Below are 15859 nucleotides of genomic sequence, written 5' to 3'. Positions count from 1 at the left end.
GAAACCACCATCACCTTTAAAATGACACTTTTAGTTTGGAAAACCTACTGTGTGCATGTGCATTTGTTTTGTATGTGAGAGAAAGAATCAGTTTGAAAAATGAATTGAAATTGTATAAATAATTGAGCATTAAAGTGATGATTTCTCACATTTAAGGCTTTTATTTTGAAAAAACCCTATTGTGTGAGCATGTGTGTCTGTGAGAAAGAGTACTTTTGAATGAAGAAACATTGCACAAACAGTTGAGTGTTTGGTCATAAAAATGAAAAGAAGTTATGTAATAGAAATTTTGTATTATTGGTATTTAGGGTTTTATTTAGAAAAAATGTACTCAGTGTACTTTTGAATGTGTGCAAAATTTCCAATATCCAAAATACAATCCAGTAAAACCTGTTTTAAAATGAAGAAAGAAGAAAAAAAAAAAAAAAAAAATTGGATTGTTTAGGATTTGAACCTGGGTCCTCTTGTTTCATAGGCAGCTACATGAACCACTACACTAAGGACAGACACATACAGCTGTGCACCAGGAAAAGTTTTATAGGGACTTTGTCATTGTTAAAAGTGAAAGTAAACATAGTCTTCAAAAAATCGCCATTATTCCATAACCGTAGGTCGGATCTGAAAAATTCTTTCACTTTTGGATTCTGCAGACTTGTGGGAATTTAATGAGGTATAACTTTTTATTCAAAGGTCTGAAATGACTAAGCAGTAATTGCAGAAACGTATAGTAACTTTCAAAGGCAGATTGCCAACTTCCTGTTGGAGTTAGCTCATGAGTGTCAGTGTAGGATTTGTCGGGCTTAATCAGACCAACATTTGGCATTTGTTTCATGTTTCTGTGACATTCCTACTGGCCGCTAGGGCAGATTTTGTGTGTTTTTTAGTACATAGGTGGCGCTACAGAGTCCATTTTGGCACACAAGGGGTTAATTTTGATATTGAATGAAAGTGTTCACCAGCCATGACATACATGGCAAATTTGGTGAGTTTTGGAGCATGTTAAGGGGGTCAAATGGCAGTCTAAAGCCGAAAAAGTATGAAAATAAACAAACTGTTATAAATCAATAACCGTACCTCCTATCTCAAAAAGTTTTGGATGTGAGAGTTGTGCTGAGTCCCGTGAACGCGTAGATATGTCACATGTGGGGAAAAACTCCAAAGTGAAAAATGAGTTCCAAACATTGCAACTTTGCAGGCTTGTAAAAAAAAAACTAAGACAGTTATGGAAAAGGTGTGAAATTGTTTTATTAAGGACATTTCACTGTATCTTTTGGCGCTATTTAGAAGTCAATACGACAAACGGTGTCATCGGAGTTAGTTTTAAAAATTTTATTTTGAAAGGCATATTGCAAACTTCCTGTTGGAGATAGGTCATCAGTGTCAGTGGATGATTTGTAGAGCATTGTCCAACCAACATTTTGGCATTGGTTTCATTTCTCTATGACATTCCTACTGGCCACTAGGGCAGTTGCCGTTTTTTTCACATAGGTGGCGCTAGAGAGGCCATTTTGGCATCTATGGGGTTAATTTTTACATTTTATCAAATTTTTCGCCAGGCCTGAAATGTGTGCCAAATTTGGTGAGTTTTCGAGCATGTTCAGGGGGTCAAAATCCAGGTCAAAGTGGTGTCTGAATAATAATTAAAGCTGCAAGCAGCATTGGGCGGGACCTCGCACCGGGCGTTCTGCCTCCCCCGCGATCCGCCTCCTGTGACCGTCCACACCTCAGCTCCACTCACACCTCTCCGTCCCCATACCAGTTCCCACCCTTTAGTGTCTTTCCTCCTTACATCTGTACAGAACACCAGCGACCCTCTGCTGAAACCACCATCACCTTTAAAATGAGACTTTTATTTTGGAAAACCTACTGTGTGTATGTGCATTTGTTTTGTATGTGAGGGAAAGAATCAGTTTGAAAAATGAATTGAAATTGTATGAATAATTGAGCATAAAAGTGATGATGTCTCACATTTAAGGCTTTTATTTTGGAAAAAACCCTATTGTGTGAGCATGTGTGTCTGTGAGAAAGAGTACTTTTGAATGAAGAAACATTGTACAAAGAGTTGAGCGTTTGATCATAAAAATGAAAAGAAGTTATGTAATAGAAATTTTGTATTATTGGTATTTGGGGTTTTATTTTGAAAAAATGTACTCCGTGTACTTTTGAATGTGTGCAAAATTTCCAGTATCCAAAATACAATGCAGTAAAACCTGTTTTAAGATGGAGAAAAAAAAAAAAAAAAAAAGTTTGGATTGTCTGGGACTTGAACCGAGGTCCTCTTGCGCCTTAGGTAGCTACATGAACCACTACACTAAGGACAGCCATAGACAGCTGCCCACCAAGAAGAATTTTATAGGGACTTTGTCATTGTTAAAAGTGAAAGTAAACATAGTCTTCAAAAAATCGCCATAATTCCATAACCGTAGGTCGTATCTGAAAAATTCTTTCACTTTTGGATTCTGCAGACTTGTGGGAATTGAGTGAGGTATAACTTTTTATTCAAAAGTCTGGAATGACTGAGTACTAATTGCAGAAACGTAGAGTAACTTTCAAAGGCAGATTGCCAACTTCCTGTTGGAGTTAGCTCATGAGTGTCAGTGTAGGATTTGTCGGGCTCAATCAGACCAACATTTTGGCATTTGTTTCATGTTTCTGTGACATTCCTACTGGCCGCTAGGGCCGATTTTGTGTGTTTTTTAGTACATAGGTGGCGCTACAGAGTCCATTTTAGCATGCAAGGGGTTAATTTTGATATTGTATGAAAGTGTTCACCAGTCATGACATACATGGCAAATTTGGTGAGTTTTGGAGCATGTTAAGGGGGTCAAATGGCAGTCTAAAGTGGAAAAAGTATGAAAAGAAACAAATTGTTATAAATCAATAACCGTACATCCTATCTCAAAAATTTTTGGATGTGAGAGTTGTGCTGAGTCCCGTGAACGCGTAGATATGTCACATGTGGGGAAAAACTCCAAAGTGAAAAATGAGTTCCAAACATCGCAACTTTGCAGGCTTGTAAAAAAGAAACTAAGACAGTTATGGAAAAGGTGTGAAATTGTTGTATTAAGGAGGGTTCACTCTATCTTTTGGCGCTATTTAGAAGTCAATACCACAAACGGTGTCATCGGAGTTAGTTTTAGAAATTTTATTTTGAAAGGCATATTGCGAACTTCCTGTTGCAGATAGGTCATGAGTGTCAGTGGATGATTTGTAGAGCATGATCCAACAAAAATTGTGGCACTGGTTTCATGTCTGTACAACATTCCTACTGGCCACTAGGGCAGTTGCCGTTTTTTTCACATAGGTGGCGCTAGAGAGCCCATTTTGGCACCTATGGGGTTAATTTTTTCATTTTATCAAATTTTTCGCCAGGCCTGACATGTGTGCCAAATTTGGTGAGTTTTCGTGCATGTTCAGGGGGTCAAAATCCAGGTCAAAGTGGTGTGTGAATAATAATAATATATAATTAAAGCTGCAAGCAGCATTGGGCGGGACCTCGCACCGGGCGCTCCGCCTCCCCCGCGATCCGCCTCCCGTGACCGTCCACACCTCAGCTCCACTCACACCTCTCCGTCCCCATACCAGTTCCCACCCTTTAGTGTCTGTCCTCCTTACATCTGTACAGAACACCAGCGACCCTCTGCTGAAACCACCATCACCTTTAAAATGAGACTTTTAATTTGGAAACCCTACTGTGTGTATGTGCATTTGTTTTGTATGTGAGAGAAAGAATCAGTTTGAAAAATGAATTTAAATTGTGTGAATAATTGAGCATTAAAGTGATGATTTGTCACATTTAAGGCTTTTATTTTGGAAAAACCCTGTTGTGTGAGCATGTGTGTCTGTGAGAAAGAGTACTTTTGAATGAAGAAACATTGTACAAACAGTTGAGCGTTTGGTCATAAAAATGAAAAGAAGTTATGTAACAGACATTATGTATTATTTTTAATAGAGGTTTTATTTTAGAAAAAAATTTACTCTGTGTACTTTGTAATGTGTGCAAAATGTCCAATATCCACAATACAATGCAGAAAAAACAGTTTTAAAATGAAAAAGAAAAAAAAAAATAAAAAAATTCTTGGAATGCCTGGGACTTGAACCTGGGTCCTCTTGTTCCATAGGCAGCTACATGATCCACTGCACTACAGACAGACACATACAGATGTGCACCAGGAAGATTTTTATAGGGAGTTTGCCATTGTGAAAAGTGAAAGTAAACATAGTCTTCAAAAAATCGCCATAATTCCATAACCGTAGGTCGTATCTGAAAAATTCTTTCAGTTTTGGATTCTGCAGACTTTTGGGAATTTAATGAGGTATAAGTTTTTACTCAAAAGTCTGAAATGAATAAGCAGTAATTGCAGAAACGTAGAGTAACTTTCAAAGGCAGATTGCCAACTTCCTGTTGGAGTTAGCTCATGAGTGTCAGTGTATGATTTGTGGGGCTCAATCAGACCAACATTTTGGCATTTGTTTCATGTTTCTGTGACATTCCTACTGGCCGCTAGGGCACATTTTGTGTGTTTTTTAGTACATAGGTGGCGCTACAGAGTCCATTTTGGCACCCAAGGGGTTAAATTTGATATTGTATGAAAGTGTTGACCAGCCATGACATACATGGCAAATTTGGTGAATTTTGGAGCATGTTAAGGGGGTCAAATGGCAGTCTAAAGTGGAAAAAGTATGAAAATAAACAAATAGTCATAAATCAATAACCGTACATGCTATCTGAAAATTTTTTGCATGTGAGCGTTGTGCTGAGTCCCGTGAACGCGTAGATATGTCACATGTAGGGAAAAACTGCAAAGTGAAAAATGAGTTCCAAACATGGCAACTTTGCGGGCTTGTAAAAAAAAAAATAAGACAGTTAAGACTTAGCTACGAGATCACTTTTGTGAGGAGGGTTCACTCTATCTTTTGGTGCTATTTAGAAGTCAATACAACAAACGATGTCATCGGAGTAAGTTTTAGAAATTTTATTTTGAAAGGCATATTGCGAACTTCCTGTTGGAGTTAGGTCATAAGTGTCAGTGGATGATTTTTAGTGCTTTTTGCAACCAACATTTTGGTACTGGTTCTATGTCTGTACGACATTCCTACTGGCCACTAGGGCATTTGCCATTTTTTTCACATAGGTGGCGCTATAGAGCCCATTTTGGCACCTATGGGGTTAATTTTTTCATTTTATTAAATTTTTCACCAGGCCTGACATGTGTGCCAAATTTGCTGAGTTTTTGAGCATGTTCAGGGGGTCAAAATCCAGTTAAAGTGACGATAGTATAATAATAATAATAATAATAATAATAATAATAATAAAAAACGAACGAATAACAATAGGGCCTTTCTTGCAGGCAAGGCCTCTCACTGTGTGAGAGGGCCTTACCTTTCGGCTCGGTCCCTAAAAACGAACGAATAACAATAGGGCCTTGCTTGCAGGCAAGGCCTCTCACTGTGTGAGAGGGCCTTACCTTTCGGCTCGGTCCCTAATAATAATAAAAAACGAACGAATAACAATAGGGCCTTGCTTGCAGGCAAGGCCTCTCACTGTGTGAGAGGGCCTTACCTTTCGGCTCGGTCCCTAATTAAAGCTGCAAGCAGCATTGGGCAGGACCTCGCACCGGGCAATCCGCCTCCCACGCGATCCGCCCCCCCGCGTGATCCGCCTCCCCTGCGATCCGCCTCCCGTGACCCTCCACACCTCAGCTCCACTCAAACCTCTCCGTCCCCATACCAGTTCCCATCCTTTAGTGTCTATCCTCCTTACATCTGTACAGAACACCAGCGACCCTCTGCTGAAGCCACCATCACCTTTAAAATGAGACTTTTATTTTGGAAACCCTACTGTGTGTATGTGCATTTGTTTTGTATGTGAGAGAAAGAATCAGTTTGAAAAATGAATTGAAGTTGTATGAATAAGTGAGTATAAAAGTGATGATTTATCACATTTAAGGCATTTATTTTGGAAAAACCCTATTGTGTGAGCATGTGTGTCTGTGAGAAAGAGTACTTTTGAATGAAGAAACATTGTACAAACAGTTGAGCGTTTGGTCATAAAAATAAAAAGAAGTTATGCAATAGACATTTTGTATTATTCTTAATTGGGGTTTTATTTTGAAAAAATGTACTCCGTGTACTTTTGAATGTGTGCAAAATTTCCAATATCCACAATACAATGCAATAAAACCTGTTTTAAAAAAAAAAAAAAAAAATTTTGGATTGCCTGGGACTTGAACTAGGGTCCTTCTGCTCCACAGTCAGCTACATAAACCACTGCACTACAGAGAGACATGTGAGAAATGCACCTGCAAGACTTTTATAGGGATTTTGCCATTGTGAAAAGTGAAACTAAACTTAGTCTTTAAAAAATCGCCATAATTCCATAACCGTAGGTCGTATCTGAAAAATTCTTTCACTTTTGGATTCTGCAGACTTGTGGGAATTTAATGAGGTATGAATGAATGAATGAATGTTTATTTCAGTTAAATACAAGATACAAAACACACACATATAAAAAAGACAACAAAACAAAACACCTACATATTAAAAAAGAAACAAACAAGCATAAAATTAACACATTTTGTAACTGAAAAAGGAAGAAGCTGAAGCCGGAGGCTAATTTCTGCTTCTCCTATTTACACCCTTAGTCCATGTCCACACCTTAAGTTGCAACAGAAAAATACTTAAACTTAAATTATACTACATTCAGTGTAATAAGTTATTTTGTAAACATATTACTCTCATAGCCCTTCATAATTTGACCAATTAAATTCTTTTTGAAACTCAACAGTGAGCTACACAATTTCACTTCATCCTTCAATTCGTTCCATAGCTTGACACCAATAACTGAAACACTGTGATATTTAACGTTTGTTCTTACTTTACACTTTTCAAACACAAACATCCCTCTTAAATTATAATGTCCTTTTCTTAACTTAAAGATTTTCTGAATACAAAAAGGAAGGTTTTTACTTTTAACGTGAAACATAAATTCCATTGTTTTTAAATATACAATGTCAAGAAATTTTAGCAAACCAGATTCTACAAAAAGTGGATTACTTGATTGGAGATAACCAGCTTTGTTTATGACTCTAATAGCTTTTTTTTGGAGTTTAATTATTGGGTCTAAATTAGTCTTATACACATTGCCCCATATTTCCACACAGTATGACATATATGGCATTACAAGTGAACAATACAACATATGCAAACATTTTTTGCTTAACAAGTCTCGAGTTTTATAAAGAATCGCAACAGCTTTGGACATTTTGCGTTTGATATATTCTATTTGTGGTTTCCAACAGAGTTTATGGTCAATAATCACTCCCAAAAATTTTGTTTCATACACCCTTTCAATTTCAATTTCATTAATTTTCAGTTTTATATCATCACTTCCCCTAGCACCACCAAAAACCATAAATTTTGTTTTATCTTCATTAAGTGATAACTTATTTACATCAAACCATTTTTTTAACTTGCTCAATTCCTTTTCCACAATTTCTAATATTTGTTTCATATTTACTCCCGAATAAAGCAAATTAGTATCATCTGCAAATATTGTAAATTTTAACTTACTAGATGCCATAAAGATATCATTTAGATAAAGTATAAATAACTTGGGTCCCAGAACTGAACCTTGTGGGACCCCACATGTTACGTTTCTAAGTTGTGAATTTGTATTTCCAATTGATACATACTGAGACCTATTTTGTAAATAACTTTTAACCAGTTTTGCGTCACACCTCTTATACCATACATTTCACATTTCCGGAGTAATATTGAGTGATCAATTGTGTCAAATGCTTTCCTTAAATCAATAAAAACACCAACAGTATGTTGTTTCTGATCCACCGCTGTTGCTATATTTTCTGCAAATTCCATTACTGCTAAAGATGTTGATCGGTTTTTCCTAAATCCATACTGATGATCATTTAATATCCTATATTTGTCTATGTAGTCATCTAACCTCTTTACAAACAGTTTCTCAAGAATTTTAGAAAATTGTGGTAACAGTGACACCGGTCTATAATTTGACACCATGTGCTTATCACCATTTTTATAAATCGGAATCACTTTAGCTATTTTCATATTTTCTGGAAAAGTACCTGTTTGAAATGATTTGTTACATATATACGTGAATGGTTGAAGGATACTGTTTATCACTTGTTTTATGAGTGACATATCAATGGAATTTCTATCAGTAGATTTTTTATTTTTAGATTTCCTGACCACTTCCAACACTTCACTTTCACAAACTCCACCAAGAAACATTGAATTATTGTTTTCAATAGCAAAATTAAAGGTTTTATCATCCTTTTCCCACTTGGTAATATCTTTTGCCAAATTAGGACCGACATTAACAAAAAAAATCATTAAATATATTCACGATGTCCTCTGTATTTTCCACCACAGTGTCACCAGTTTTAACAACATATGTAGCAAAATTCTTTTTATTACTTTTTTTAATCATATCATTTAACACTTTCCAAGTACCTTTAATATCATTTTTGTGTATTTCTAACAACTTATCATAATAGGCTTTTTTATGTGTTCTTATAATTGCTGTCAATCTATTTTTGTATCTTTTATATTTATTCTCTTTTTCTTTCGTTCTGTGCTTCAGGAATTCCCTATAAAGACTGTTTTTCTTCTTACAAGCCCTTTCCAATCCCTTAGTTAACCATGGTTTCTTATTCTTTTTAAGATCTTGTCTATATTCTTTCACAGGACAATGTCTATTGTACAATGTCAGAAATATGTCTAGGAAAGCATTATATGATTCATTAACATCATCTACATAAACTTCATGCCAGTCATAATTTATTAGTTCCTCGTTTAAGGCCATAATTGCTTCTGGTGACTTTGTTCTTACCAAACAAGGTTTTTGCTTATAGTTGGTTAAAGATAATTTGTTGTTCATTTCCAGTTCTATAAAAACTGGCAAATGATCACTTATGTCAGTCAGAAATAGACCACTCGTTATTTCACCATCAATAATGTTTGTAAAAATATTATCAATCAATGTTGCGCTTTCCAATGTGATTCTACTTGGTTTTGTAATTACAGGGTGAAAACTCAAACTAAACATAGTGTTTACAAATTCTGCTGTTTTTGCATGTTCATTCCATTTCAATAGATCAATGTTAAAGTCACCACAAACCAAAATCACCTTATCACATTTTTTTTCATATAAATTAGTAATCTCCTTATTGAATTTCTCAATACATGACCCTGGTGTCCTGTAAATACAACTAAGAAATATGTTTTTGTGTTTTTCCATCTTAATTTCAACCGTTCCACATTCCATCAGATTGTCTATAGCAATTGTCAAATCACCATTTATCTTACATTTCAAATCATTTAACACAAATAGGGCCACGCCCCCTCCTCTTTTATTGGCTCTGTTTTGCCAAAACATCTCATATCCTTCTAACTCATCTAGTAACTCTTTCTCATCACTCAGCCAAGTCTCTGAAATTGCTATTACACTAAATTTATGCTGTAATTTTTGCAAATAATCTTTAATTTTATCAAGATTGCTATATAGACTCCTGCTATTAAAGTGAATCACCGAAAAACCCTTAATTTTAGACTTATACTTGTCTTCTGAATAATATTCACATGTTGTTTTAATGCTGTGGTAGAAGTGGGTCTCTGGGTCAATATCATTCTCTAAGACATAGGGTTTGTGATCTTGAAAGTCAAAAGACTTAAATTCAGTGTATTCACACATTCTCATATTTCAGTCCTCAACAGAATCTGACCTCATAGCTCCATCACAACAAAATCTGATATGACATATCTCCACTGGTCCACCTCTGTACTTTGTTCTTCCTCTTCATTTATACTGATCAAGCTCAGTTATGTCTCTAATAACAATAACTTTGGCCCGTTCAGGAGTACCATTCAGTCTTATCATTACCTTACAGTTTCTTACCCATGTGTCTTGGATTTTTTTTTCCTTTTTCAAGATTCTTGCTTGTCTTGCAATTGCAGCATTTCTCTTTGTTAAATTTTCGTTTATGTACACCCCTGTGCCCTTAAGTTTTTTTGCATGCTTGAGCACTTCAATCTTCTGTTTTCTGCTCACCAAACGAATAATAATGTTTGGCCTCTTGCTCTGTTTTTGGGGTAAGGTGTGACAGACAGCTATATCTTTACGGTGTAAAGGAATGTCTTTGCTGTTTAAAAACTTAATAACTTGTTCCTCCAGAGAGTGTAATTCAGTGTTTGATGCATCCTCACCGTTCTTGTCACCGGCTGTGATGCTTGCATAAGTGCGATGGTTAGTCTTTAGTCCTGTTATCATTAGCTCATCCATCCTTATGCTCTGCTCCAGATCTTCAACTCTTCTTTCCAGTTCGTCTATTTTCTTGTCTTTTTCCCTAATCACCGCCTTCAATTTCCGCATTTCCTCAATTAAATCCAGTAGTCCCATCTGTTGTTTTGCCACCTTGCTTAGCTCCTCAGACATAAAGTTCAAAGACCTCTTCACTTCTTCCATGTCTTCTGCAAGCTTTTCGTTGCCATGTCTCCTGCCTTAGCTTGGCTCCTGGCCTAGCCTGGTAGCTTACCGCTGGTAGTGGTGGCTCCTGGCCCGGTAGCTAGCCGCTGGTGGTGGTGGCTCCTGGCCTGTTAGCTGGCCTCTGGTGGTGGTGGCTCCTGGCCCGTTAGCTAGCCGCTGGTAGTGGTGGCTCCTGGCCTGGTAGCTTACCGCTGGTGGTGGTGGCTTCCTGGCCTGGTAGCTGGCCTCTGGTGGTGGTGGCTCCTGGCCTGGTAGCTGGCCTCTGGTGGTGGTGGCTCCTGGCCCGTTAGCTAGCCGCTGGTGGTGATGGCTCCTGGCCTGGTAGCTTACCGCTGGTGGTAATGGCTCCTGGCCTGGTAGCTGGCCTCTGGTGGTGGTGGCTCCTGGCCCGTTAGCTAGCCGCTGGTGGTGGTGGCTCCTGGCCTGGTAGCTTACCGCTGGTGGTGGTGGCTCCTGGCCTGGTAGCTTACCGCTGGTGGTGGTGGCTCCTGGCCTGGTAGCTTACCGCTGGTGGTGGTGGCTCCTGGCCTGGTAGCTAGCCGCTGGTGGTGGTGGCTCCTGGCCTGGTAGCTTACCGCTGGTGGTGGTGGCTCCTGGCTCAGTAGCTGGCCGCTGGTGGTGTCTCCTGGCCCGGTAGCTTACCGCCGATGGTGGTGGCTCCTGGCCCGTTAGCTGGCCGCTAGTGGTGTTATAAAAACATTCCAAAATTAAATGATGTTTCCTATCTGTTACTAAGATGTGATATCACCATATATCCCAGTGGGGTCCACATGGACCCCGGTAGGTATAATTTTTTTTTTTAAAAGTGTGAAATGAATAAGCAGTAATTGCAGAAACGTAGAGTAACTTTCAAAGGCAGATTGCCAACTTCCTGTTGGAGTTAGCTCATGAGTGTCAGTATATGATTTGTCGGGCTCAATCAGACCAACATTTTGGCATTTGTTTCATGTTTCTGTGACATTCCTACTGGCCGCTAGGGCAGATTTTGTGTGTTTTTTAGTACATAGGTGGCGCTACAGAGTCCATTTTGGTACCCAAGGGGTTAATTTTGATATTGAATAAAAGTGTTCACCAGCCATGACATACATGGCAAATTTGGTGAGTTTTGGAGCATGTTAAGGGAGTCAAATGGCAGTCTAAAGAGGAAAAAGTATGAAAATAAACAAATTGTTATAAATCAATAACCGTAAATCCTATCTCAAAAATTTTTGCATGTGAACATTGTGGTGAGTCCCATGAACGCGTAGATATGTCACATGTGGGGAAAAACTGCAAAGTGAAAAATGACTTCCAAACATCGCAACTTTGCAGGCTTGTAAAAAAAAAACTAAGACAGTTAAGACTAAGCTACGAGACCACTTTTGTGCAGAGGGATCACTCTATCTTTTGGTGCTATTTAGAAGTCAATAGGACAAACGGTGTCATCGGAGTTAGTTTTGAAAATTTTATTTTGAAAGGCACATTGCGAACTTCCTGTTTGAGTTAGGTCATCACTGTCAGCATATCATTTTTAGTGCTTCATCCAACAAATATTTTGGCACTGGTTCCATGTCTCTACGACATTCCTACTGGCCACTAGGGCAGTTACCGTTTTTTTTCACATAGGTGGCGCTAGAGAGCCCATTTTGGCACCTATGGGGTTTCTTTTTTCATTTTATCAAATTTTTCACCAGGCCTGACATGTGTGCCAAATTTGGTGAGTTTTGGAGCATGTTTAGGGGGTCAAAATCCAGTTGAAAGAGACGGAAGTATAATAATAATAATAATAATTAAAGCTGCAAGCAGCATTGGGCGGGACCTCGCACCGGGCGTTCCGCCTCCCCCGCGATCCGCCTCCCGTGACCGTCCACACCTCAGCTCCACTCACACCTCTCCATCCCCATACCAGTTCCCACCCTTTAGTGTATGTCCTCCTTACATCTGTACAGAACACCAGCGACCCTCTGCTGAAACCACCATCACCTTTAAAATGAGACTTTTATTTTGGAAACCCTACTGTGTGTATGTGCATTTGTTTTGTATGTGAGAGAAAGAATCAGTTAGAAAAATGAATTGAAATTGTATGAATAAGTGAGTATAAAAGTGATGATTTCTCACATTTAAGGCTTTTATTTTGGAAAAACCCTATTGTGTGAGCATGTGTGTCTGTGAGAAAGAGTACTTTTGAATGAAGAAACATTGTACAAACAGTTGAGCGTTTGATCATACAAATGAAAAGAAGTTATGTAATAGAAATTTTGTATTATTGGTAATTGGAGTTTTATTTTGAAAAAATGTACTCCATGTACTTTTGAATGTGTGCAAAATTTCCAATATCCAAAATACAATGCAGTAAAACCTGTTTTAAAATGGAGAAAGAAAAAAAAAAAAAAAATTTTGGATTGTCTGGGACTCAAACCCAGGTCCTCTTGTTCCATAGGCAGCTACATGAACCACTGCACTAAGGACAGACACATACATCTGTGCACCAGGAAAAGTTTTATAGGGACTTTGTCATTGTTAAAAGTGAAAGTAAACATAGTCTTCAAAAAATCGCTATAATTCCATAACCGTAGGTCGTATCTGAAAAATTCTTTCACTTTTGGATTCTGCAGACTTGTGGGAATTCAAAGAGGTCTAACTTTTATGTCAAAACTCTGAAATGAATAAGCAGTAATTGCAGAAACGTAGAGTAACTTTCAAAGGCAGATTGCCAACTTCCTGTTGGAGTTAGCTCATGAGTGTCAGTGTATGATTTGTCGGGCTCAATCAGACCAACATTTTGGCATTTGTTTCATGTTTCTGTGACATTCCTACTGGCCGCTAGGGCAGATTTTGTGTGTTTTTTAGTACAAAGGTGGTGCTACAGAGTGTATTTTGGCACCCAAGGGGTTAATTGTGATATTGTATGAAAGTGTTCACCAGCCATGACATACATGGCAAATTTGGTGAGTTTTGGAGCATGTTAAGGGGGTCAAATGGCAGTCTAAAGTGGAAAAAGTATGAAAAGAAACAAATTGCTATAAATCAATAACCGTAAATTCTATCTCAAAATTTTTTGCATGTGAGTGTTGTGGTGAGTCCTGTGAATGCGTAGATATGTCACATGTGGGGAAAAATAGCAAAGTGGAAAATGAGTTCCAAACATCGAAAATTCATGGGCTTCTAAAAAAAAAACTAAGACAGTTAAGACTAAGCTACGAGATCACTTTGTTGAGGAGGGTTCACTCTATCTTTTGGTGCTATTTAGAAGTCAATACGACAAACGGTGTCATCGGAGTTAGTTATAGAAATCTTATTTTGAAAGGCATATTGTGAACTTCCTGTTGGAGTTAGGTCATAAGTGTCAGTATATCATTTGTAGTGCTTCATCCAACAAACATTTTGGCACTGGTTCCATGTTTGTACGACAAACCTACTGGCCACTAGGGCCGTTAACGTTTTTTTTGACATAGGTGGTGCTAGCGAGCCCATTTTGGCACCTATGGGGTTAATTTTTTCATTGTATCAAATTTTTCGCCAGGCCTGACATGTGTGCCAAATTTGGTGAGTTTTGGAGCATGTTTAGGGGGTCAAAATCCAGTTGAAAGAGACGGAAGTATAATAATAATAATAATAATAATAATATAAAAACGAACGAATAACAATAGGGCCTTGCTTGCAGGCAAGGCCTCTCACTGTGTGAGAGGGCCTTACCTTTCGGCTCGGTCCCTAATTAAAGCTGCAAGCAGCATTGGGCGGGACCTCGCACCGGGCGCTCAGCCTCCCCCGCGATCCGCCTCCCGTGACCATCCACACCTCAGCTCCACTCACACCTCTCCGTCCCCATACCAGTTCCCACCCTTTAGTGTCTGTCCTCCTTACATCTGTACAGAACACCAGCGACCCTCTGCTGAAACCACCATCACCTTTAAAATGAGACTTTTAATTTGGAAACCCTACTGTGTGTATGTGCATTTGTTTTGTATGTGAGAGAAAGAATCAGTTTGAAAAATGAATTTAAATTGTGTGAATAATTGAGCATTAAAGTGATGATTTGTCACATTTAAGGCTTTTATTTTGGAAAAACCCTGTTGTGTGAGCATGTGTGTCTGTGAGAAAGAGTACTTTTGAATGAAGAAACATTGTACAAACAGTTGAGCGTTTGGTCATAAAAATGAAAAGAAGTTATGTAACAGACATTATGTATTATTTTTAATAGAGGTTTTATTTTTAAAAAAAATTTACTCTGTGTACTTTGTAATGTGTGCAAAATGTCCAATATCCACAATACAATGCAGAAAAAACAGTTTTAAAATGAAAAAGAAAAAAAAAAAAAAAATTCTTGGAATGCCTGGGACTTGAACCAGGGTCCTCTTGTTCCATAGGCAGCTACATGAACCACTGCACTACAGACAGACACATACAGCTGTGCACCAGGAAGATTTTTATAGGGAGTTTGCCATTGTGAAAAGTGAAAGTAAACATAGTCTTCAAAAAATCGCCATAATTCCATAACCGTAGGTCGTATCTGAAAAATTCTTTCAGTTTTGGATTCTGCAGACTTTTGGGAATTTAATGAGGTATAAGTTTTTACTCAAAAGTCTGAAATGAATAAGCAGTAATTGCAGAAACGTAGAGTAACTTTCAAAGGCAGATTGCCAACTTCCTGTTGGAGTTAGCTCATGAGTGTCAGTGTATGATTTTTCGGGCTCAATCAGACCAACATTTTGGCATTTGTTTCATGTTTCTGTGACATTCCTACTGGCCGCTAGGGCACATTTTGTGTGTTTTTTAGTACATAGGTGGCGCTACAGAGTCCATTTTGGCACCCAAGGGGTTAAATTTGATATTGTATGAAAGTGTTGACCAGCCATGACATACATGGCAAATTTGGTGAATTTTGGAGCATGTTAAGGGGGTGAAATGGCAGTCTAAAGTGGAAAAAGTATGAAAATAAACAAATAGTCATAAATCAATAACCGTACATGGTATCTGAAATTTTTTTGCATGTGAGCGTTGTACTGAGTCCCGTGAACGCGTAGATATGTCACATGTAGGGAAAAACTGCAAAGTGAAAAATGAGTTCCAAACATGGCAACTTTGCGGGCTTGTAAAAAAAAAAAATAAGACAGTTAAGACTTAGCTACGAGATCACTTTTGTGAGGAGGGTTCACTCTATCTTTTGGTGCTATTTAGAAGTCAATACAACAAACGGTGTCATCGGAGTAAGTTTTAGAAATTTTATTTTGAAAGGCATATTGCGAACTTCCTGTTGGAGTTAGGTCATAAGTGTCAGTGGATGATTTTTAGTGCTTTTTGCAACCAACATTTTGGTACTGGTTCTATGTCTGTACGACATTCCTACTGGCCACTAGG

Source organism: Sphaeramia orbicularis, chromosome 8 (genome assembly GCF_902148855.1).
Source record: "Sphaeramia orbicularis chromosome 8, fSphaOr1.1, whole genome shotgun sequence".
Taxonomy (NCBI): domain Eukaryota; kingdom Metazoa; phylum Chordata; class Actinopteri; order Kurtiformes; family Apogonidae; genus Sphaeramia; species Sphaeramia orbicularis.
This window is presented reverse-complemented; position numbering follows the sequence as displayed.